The sequence below is a fragment of the Ursus arctos genome, unplaced genomic scaffold (genome assembly GCF_023065955.2).
Source record: "Ursus arctos isolate Adak ecotype North America unplaced genomic scaffold, UrsArc2.0 scaffold_18, whole genome shotgun sequence".
NCBI lineage: Eukaryota > Metazoa > Chordata > Mammalia > Carnivora > Ursidae > Ursus > Ursus arctos.
Genome location: NW_026622852.1, coordinates 17435766 through 17445138, shown reverse-complemented (window position 1 = coordinate 17445138; position 9373 = coordinate 17435766). Strand labels below are relative to the sequence as shown.

The following is a 9373-nucleotide window of genomic DNA, read 5'->3' as shown; positions in this document are numbered from 1 at the left end:
AACACAGAGATTGCCTTATTGTATTATAATTGTTTTATGAATTTATTCAATATGTTTTTTTATAAAATCATTAAGTTTCTGAATCTGTCAAATTTTTCATGCATAATTTCCAGAATGGGGGGGGGTAAAATTACATGTGTTAAAGTTTATTTTATGGATTTATAAATTTAAGAGCTCTTAGGGCACATTCCTCATGATTGTGTCAAGTCCCATGTATATATGTGCATGTATGCATTATGCCATCCAAAAGAGAGTTTCCATTGTGCTTTTCTTTCTTTCATGTTCTTACACCATTTTGTGAAGATTTCTGACACACTGAGTTACCTAATGAAACATGACATGTTTAATTAACTGTTTAATATTACTCTTCCATGATAGATTAGAAAATCCATGAAGGTAAGAATGATATTTTTCTTATTCCTGCTGTGTTCTCAGACATAAGTACAATGTCTGAGACATAGTAACCACTTAATAAATAATTGTTGACATAACAAATTGAACGATCTGTTTTTATTTAGATGAAGCATAAAGAAAAAAAACTATGCCCCAAACACTCTTTACGCAAGTAACCTTCAGTGAATAACGTCTGCAGGGAAGTTATTATCTCATTTCAATTTCAAGACTAATTTTTTATCTTTTTTTTTTTTTTTCTTTTCTGGAGGGTGCTGATAATCCATCCTTACAGGCATGCGCCAAAGAAGAAAGAATGCATTCGTCTGGATCCTGCACTTTGTCAAATTGGAGAATCAGTCTTCAGCTGCTGTCAGCTTCAATGGTTGCACTGAAACTGCTCAATTAAGCCTCTGATAGAGTATCAAGTAGATTGCCACTTTGGGCTACTGGATCAATAATAATAATTCCTTGTATTTGTATAGCAAGCACTTACACTTGCAAAAAGTACTTTCACATTTATTGTCTAATCTTATCCTTCCAAGAACGTGGTCAAATAGGAGAGTCAGATCACCTTTTCCGTTTCACGAATGCGGACAGTTCAGGACCAGAGATGTTAACTGGCATTGTCAGCAGAGATAGAACAAAGTCTAAGACTCTAGGCTTCCCACATCTGAGTTAACTGCTTTGTTCACTGGATAACCCTGCCCCATGACATAATACCATTTATGACGTACACATAGCTTTATCTATGCTCAGTAACAGAACTACAGTTAACCATTTATTTACCATTTCTAAGAAGACAAAAATGATGAGGATAAAGCCCAGGAATTTAATGATCTGCCACCAGATCAGAGACAGCATTGCAAGGGAGACAATGTGGTGCTGTGAAAGATCACAGGCCTTGAAGGCAGACACATGTGGATTCTATGCCCAGCACTGGGACATACTAAATTTCATGGCCACATCTAAAAATAAGGCTTTAAGTTATGGCTACTAGAAGGTTTGTTTTGTTTAGATTTGTTTTGAGGATTAAATGTGATAATGTGTGTGGAAGGAGGCATTTTAGCAGCAAACCCATTTTTATTTACCTTGTCTAAGAATACTAGATACCTTCCCAATGTCCACTTGCCTCTTCTATACCATCCATATCAACAATAAGAATCTAATTTGATAGTGATGACATTGTATTCACTAAAAGTCTGCTTCCCAGACTCCCGATAAATGGAGCGGTGATGGACATGGCTTTGAGGGGTAAAATGAGAGGTAAAAGCAAGTTGTCTTGTAGGATTTACATGGATGTGAGACACAACACATGCCTTTCTTCCTTCGCTCTTCCCTACTTCTTGCCTGGCACCTGAACATGCAGCCACCTGTCATCACAAGGGGGCACAACTACATGCTGAGGATGGCTGATGGAATGACAGAGGGATCCTAAGCCCTGACTGCATCATGTTCTACCCCTTAACCCCCTACATTCAAATCTTCGTTTTGTGACAAAGAATAAAGATACTAATTGTTTAAGTCGCTGTTTGGGGGAATTTCTTTAATGGCCAAACAAAATTTTCATCTCATATAGCCAATTTCCTTTTATTCAATTTCTTTAAAGGATTTCATAATCCACCTTGCACAGCACTAATTGGTTTAACATTTTTTAAATAAAAATAAATAGATGATATGTTGATGTGCCCTGGGTCAGCTACTACGCCAAGAACATGCCGCAGTAACAAAATTACAGATGAAATTAGAATTCAAATTCAGGGGGGTGTATTTGACCCAGAGCATGAGCTTTTCCCATGATTTAGTGTCCAGTGTAGCATAAGTTTTGGTTTTTTGATTTGCCAGCTACGTGACAGTGCCAGACATATATCTAAGTGCTTGATTTGACATTACATAATTAAATCCTTACAAAACCTCTATGAGGTAGAGGTGACTATCACTACATTTTTCAGATGAGGAAAGCAAAGTTTAGAGAGATGAAGCAACTTCCCAGGAGCACACACCTAGGGAGGAGCAGAATTACATAGACTCAAACACAGCAGAATTTGATTCTAAATCCACATTTCTAATGACTACACTGTGCCACCTTGATTCCACATATAGAATGTCAGTGTCCGATCTCTGCTAAGAGAACTTTGAGTACCAAAAAGAGAAAACTTCATCAAGAAAGTCTAGAAGTTTACATCTATGTACAGAGGAGCCTCTTCTGGCTGGGGGAGGCCATACCACGTCAAGTTTCCACTTGTACTCAAAGCTGTGTTTTAGGGGGGTCCATATTAAATCCATAGAATATGATATTCTTCTATTAAGTCACTAATAATGTAACAGATTTAATACAGCTTAAGAGTCAAATACATTCCTCAGCATATTCTGAGTGGTGTTCTTGGTGGCAGGTATCTACATTTGTAGGAAAGGCCCAGTGTTAACCTTTCAGCCCCTAGGGATAGAGATAAATCAGTCTCCACTACCTCGTACAAAACTATCAGACTTCTTATTTCATTTTTAAAAAATTCTCTCATGTGAAGCCAGACAGCAGCATTTCTGTTTTCTTCCCCCTAGCATCTGGAATATACATGATCTAGGCTATATTTCTGCAGATTTGGAGCCTAAAATGTCACCACATGCTGCTGCTAATAATAACACATAATAATAACTGCTGTGAAAGTTCTTTAGCTGTCAGCTCTATTTTTATTTCATTTAAAAAATAATAATTTCAATGTCCATTGCTGTGCCTCTGAGTTCATTTACAAATCAAAAACATATTTTGCATTAAAAAAAAAAAAGAGCAACATCCAGTTCATTCAGATCTTAAGCCTCAGGCAGGAACTGCCTAGGCTGCTACCAAAGAAAGGTGATGATTTTTAAGTGGTCAAGCATTGAACTAGGGCACCAAAGTAGGTTAGATTCACAGAATCAAAGAAGTGGATAATCCTTGAGTTTATCTGGTTCAACTTTTATCTACTGTATTAATATTTCCTCCTTCAGGACCACTCACAAAATGCATAAAATATACCCCATGAAATGATCATTTACCCTGATATTTCCATGTATAGGAAATTTATTCTGAGACAGTCAATTCCATTTTAAGAGTCTTCAAGTCAATGGCAAGGTGTTCCTGTTTCTTTGTTTTGCTCATGTTTATGCTGGGAGTAAACTGTACCCACGTCAGTAGTTCTGTTTCTGAGCTCTATACCAACAGACTCTTCTACACATAATGTTTCAATTACTTAAGATGACAAACATTTAAGTCCCAAGACTTTTTATTATGCCAAACATCCTATCTATAAAATTTTATTTTTTTGAAAAGTTAAAAATTCCTTTTTTATTACTGGTACCACTACCACAATTTACAGGGCAGTATACCTGATGTAATAAAAAGAAAAAGAAAAAGAAAATTCTACAATAGATGAAAGACCTCAAGAATGTACACCTAATTGATGCTACATTGCTTTAATCAATAGCAGCATGTTTTGCAAACTGTGGCTATGACAGTCCCGGCCAAGAAGGGGCTCCTATTTAAGCTTTAGTAACTTTTCTCAATATGGATCATCGTTCCTTCTGTGGCAGATTTCTACAGTTCCTCTAATGCATTTGGGATGACGTCTTAAAGTAACCTGCAGCTTTCCTGACAACTCCTCACTCTCTATCCTGCTAAGGACTAGAGCCCTTTACTTCTGAGGGTTTTTTTTACTAATTTCTGCTACCACACCCACCACTCTACCACCAGATCCATAACTACCACCATATGGACTGCCTAAACCTCTTCGACCCAAACTGCCCCCCTTCATGGGTCCCCATAATTTGATTGCTGTTGTCAACCCAAATTCTCAAAATCATTAGAATTCCCACCACCAACATTGTTACCTCCCAAATTTCCTCCTTCACTGTAACCATTATATCCTCCACCACCACCACCATATCTGCCTCCTGGGTGTCCTTACTCTGGTCCACCACCACCACTGTCTCCTCTACTGCTATAACCAGGACCACCACTATCATTGCCACCATCACCTCCAAATCCATTAAATCCACCCTCCCCTCCCCCATAACTATGTCTGCTGCCACTACCTCCACCACCATAGCCTTGTCTTCCACCAAAGTTACCAACATGACCCATAAAGTTGCCAGACCCACCTCCACAACCTCTTCGTGATCCAGAAGACAGCATTTCTTATTTAGAAAAGGCCTATTTCACTTCACAATTACGCCCATGAATAGCTGGTATTTCTGAACAAAAATTGTATCAACTATCATGATCATCAAAAGTTACAAAAGCCAATCCTCTCTTTTTTCCACTCTGCCTGTCTTCCATAACTTCTATGGTTTTAAACTTGCCATACTTTTCAAAATTATCCCCCAAATTCTATTCTTCTGTATCTTCTTTCATACCACCAACAAAAACTTTTTTCACTGTTAGATGGGCACCAAGCTTTACAGAATCCTCTCTAGAAACAGCTTTCTTTGTTCCACTAAACAAATGTCCATCAACCTTGTGTCGTGTGGTCAAGCACATATTGCTGCGTCCACCTATTCCACACAGGACTGAGTCACGAAACCAAAACCCCTGGAAGATTTTGTTTGGGAGTCTCTCATCACCACACAATCAGTAAGTGTGCCCCATCTTTCAAAATGTTTTCTTAAACTATCAGCTGTAGTTTCAAAGTTCAAACCACCAATAAACCATTTTCTTGCTGCTCTGGCTCCTTTGGATCACCGACCTCCTCCCTGCGGTGGTGTTGACTGCACTGACAGCCAGCATCACACTGGGGGCCACCTAGCCACGGTTTTACCTCCATTTTGAGATCACCTATATATAAAATTTGAAATAACTCCACAACATCTAAGATAGAACTTGCTAAGTTGACTTTACAGAAAAAAACCTATTCAAAACTAGGAGAATCCTGCATGTGATGGTCTAAGGACATATAACACTGAAATGAAAGGGACGATTGTAGATCCCAATCATCTTTCCATAAGAGTGATGTAAGGATGGTCTGGATTCCTTCAACATCTGTATTTTCAACAGCAGTCATCACATAAATGCTCCAATTCATCTGACAGTATGGTAGGTGTTCCCCCGCCCTATTTAACTCTATCCCTCGTCCTCACTTCTTAGGTCCTCCCTGGAGTTGCAGTCAGTAGTTCACTGCTACGGACCTTTGGAATCTGCCTTTCCCTTTTTGAAATACTCTTAACTCTCATCTTCCTTTACGTATCAATGCACTTACTACTTCCCTGACCTCCCTAGTCAAATTTTATGTTATATAGTCTCAAAAGGCCATAGATCTCTACATGTACAGCTTATAAAACATATCAACCATCGTTATTTTACATTTGTTCAATAACCATCCATTTATCCATTTAGATTATAAACTCCATAGGGAAGACAGATTGGTTCTGGACTTGCTTATGTGTATCCTCAGCTCTGAGCTCAAATCTTAGTTCATAGTGGGTGATCAGTAAATGATTGCTGAATAGAAGACTGGATGACTAAGAGAAAAATGAAACAAATAGAATCTTTAGAAAGAACGCTAGTGGATTAGTGGCAATAGGCTCAGTACAATAAATACGTTGAAACCTGTCTCTGTGTACGTGTGTTTGTGAGTGTGTGCACGCATACACCTATGTGTTTGCCTTGTTTATGAGTTAGAAGGAGTGGCAGAATGGGAATGGAGATAAGTGATAAGAAGCAAACTGAAGCTCAGTACATAAGCCAGTATCTGGAGTAGGGCTACCAGTAGAATCTCTGAATTAGACACTCTTAGACTCCTGGTCTCCTCCATGGCTCAAACAGTGGGGCTACTGTCCTTCTCCCACTCCCGTAGGAAACTGGAGGTTTTACTTTCCGAAGAGCTGAACCAAAATAGTCCACATTTAGAGACACAAGGCAGTATTGACAGTGATGGTAAGGGTAGATATAAGAAGAAATGGAGAGAGAGGGATAAAATGAGTATCTATGACACTGCCAGAAGGCTTTTGCCATCTGGGCTGGAAATCAGAATATTCTTGTGTTCAGGTCCTCAGAGAAGAAATTAGATAGGATTAGATGTGTAGGAAATTTAATGGGGGAAAGAACTATAGAGGCTAGAGGGAAGAAAGGAAGAGAAAGCAAGGGAGGCTTTAGGACACATGTAGGTGAAGGATGAAGAAAGGCATGGGAAGGAGGGGGAAGATGAGAAGGAGAAGGAGGGGAAGAAGGAGAAGAGCAAAGAGGAGGAGGAGGAAGAAGAGGAGGAGGGGAGGAGGAGAATGAAAAGTAGAAGCAAAAGAGAAGGAGGAGGAAATGGAGGAGGAGACGGAGGAAGAAAAGGAAGAGGAGAGGGAGGAGGGGGAAGAACAAGGGGCAGAAGGGAAGAAATACGTGATGATAATCTAGGGCCCAGAATTAAATTAAGTTCCACTTATATCATTTTACTGATTCAAATAGTGCCTTCAAAAAGCTTACTCTATGGGGCGCCTGGGTGGTGCAGTCGTTAAGCGTCTGCCTCCGGCTCAGGGTGTGATCCCGGTGCTCTGGGATCGAGCCCCACATCAGGCTCCTCTGCTAGGAGCCTGCTTCTTCCTCTCCCACTCCCCCTGCTTGTGTTCCCTGTCTCGGTAGCTGTCTCTCTCTGTCAAATAAATAAATAAATAAAATCTTAAAAAAAGAAAAAAAAAGCTTACTCTAAACTCAAAATACAACTTCTGGAACATCCACATATTTTCAAATTAAATATTCTTTTTCATTTTCATCCTGTGAAGTCAGATTCTGAATCCTCCACGTCTTGTTCACCCATTACTGGGTTTTCTACACATACATTTATCAAATCCCTGACACTCAGGTAAACTTGAAACAGCTTGTAAGAAAAAACAGAAGTTGGTTTGGAGAAGAGCTGTTTTAGAGGAGGCTGAAAGAGCTATGCTGCAAATGTGTAAGTGCCTGCAGAGTACAGAAAGGGGAGTAAGCTCTCTATCAACCTGCTCCTCAGCAAGACAGAAATCTGCCAGTTATGTAGAGGATGTGAATATATATATATTTTTTAATCTAAATTTATTCCTAAAGCATCCTCCCAGGGTAACACTAGTTATTAAATCTCTGGTTACATTTTGAATTGAGCAAGCCTTGAAATGAATGAGCACGAGAATCAGGAATTATAACTCCTTTCATTCTGAAAATATAATTGCCTCCAGTGTGCTATGCTCTTCACACTTGAACTGTAGGTGGACCGACGACCAGGTGTGTGTCAAACTTTCAGCTTAATATTGTTTTATTAGCTTTTACTATGAATACATGTTTTTGTTCGTAGTCATTTGCCAAAGTTTAAATTATAGCGGTAATAATCTTTCACATCAAATATTTCATAAAATGTTTCTATCATAAAGTCATCAGGAAGATGCTCAATGTGCCTTGGCGGGGGCAAGGGGGGGTGGGTGGTGAACGGGGCTACCAGGTGTGTGTGTGAGAAAATCATATCTTCTATATGCTCTGTTCCAAAGTTTCTGCCACAGCAATATTAAAGGTATCCCAATATTTTTAAAATTTGTTTTAAATTCTTCACTGTTCCCTAACTTTAGACTACAAGCAACAAAAATCAAAATCATTGTCCCACATGTATAAAAACCTGTTTAAGGAAATATGAAAAATGATTTCAAAAACAGATTATCTCTTAAATGTTTATCCTTTCTCAAGATGTGGACTCTTGTTCCTTATGATTTTAGACAATGTTTTGGGTTTTTTTTGTTGTTGTTCTTTTATAGACATTTAGAGCTTATTATATTAGAATGTTTGATAGCAATTGTCTCTTCCCTATACTCTGTCCTCTTGCCTGCTCCTCCATGGTCCAGTCCAGCACTGGGTTACACTTTTAATTTCTTCATCGTTTTTCGATATGCCACTTTCTTTCTTTCTTTCTAAGATTTATTTATTTGACGCAGAGAGAGAGCACGCGCAAAAGCCGGAGGAGCAGCAGGCAGAGGGAGAAGCAAGCCCCCCACTGAGGAGGGAGCCAGATGCGGGACTCAATCCCAGGACCGTGGGATCATAACCTGAGCCAAAGGAAGATGGTTAACCAACTGTGCCACCCAGATGCCCCCACTTGTCACTTTCTGTTAATATTCTCAACTACTGACCGGAAAGGGAAAGCTGTTGCTATTGTACTCTTTTTCCAAGACATCTGGAAATCCTAAAATCCTATCATATAAACCTTTTGTTTTCTGATGAAAATATTCAGTCAACTCTATTAGGATGACAGGATCCTTCAAGAGATTTGAAAGAAAAAAAAGTTATGTGTCATTCGCTAAGTAGAATGATACCTAGTATGCATGATATTGTAGAGAAAGTAAATTTGCTGGCTCACTTAAAGTTGATAACATACAAGTTTCCCAGTTCTTCCCTCCATGCCTTAAAAAATGATTTGAAGGGAAAAGCATCTAAACACATTACAAATTAAATCCATGATAGTTTATATGTGTACGAAGAAAGAAAAATATGTGAATTTTCTCAAGGTTTAACTAGGAAAAAAAAATTTGGTTGTCATCAATGAAGATAGAAATCTTGGTTATTTCCAACACTGACATTGTATAACATACATTAATAAAGAAGACGGGAAATTTTTTAATTTTCTCTAATTCACACATGATAGATACTTTGAATGGCTACCTAAATATGCATTAAGCAAATCCATATTTAACTATTGTGTGCTTTTCTCATTGTTAACTTTGCTTTTCTTATAACTCGGAATTTTTGGTGAAATTCTAAAGGATCCTAAGGTTATTATATTCCAATATGGTGGCAGCTAGTGGAAGAGCGGGGGACGAAAAGAAGGTTGGATAGAAACAGCAAAACCAAATATAATTCTAAACAATATAGTTGATAAAGCTATCACTGAAAATAAGGAATGGTATTTCCTAATAGTTCTTTGGCTTTTATTAGCATTAAAATTCAAGAAATATTTTTGAGCTCCTATCGTGTTACCAAGAAACAAGAGTAAAACATTTCTACTTA

General features: G+C 38.4%; 1 pseudogene; it reads right to left on the bottom strand.

Moving 5' to 3' along the window:
* Positions 1-4058: 4058 nt before the first annotated feature.
* Positions 4059-5186, bottom strand: LOC113260663 (heterogeneous nuclear ribonucleoprotein A3-like; annotated as a pseudogene).
* Between the last annotated feature and the right edge of the window lie 4187 nt (positions 5187-9373).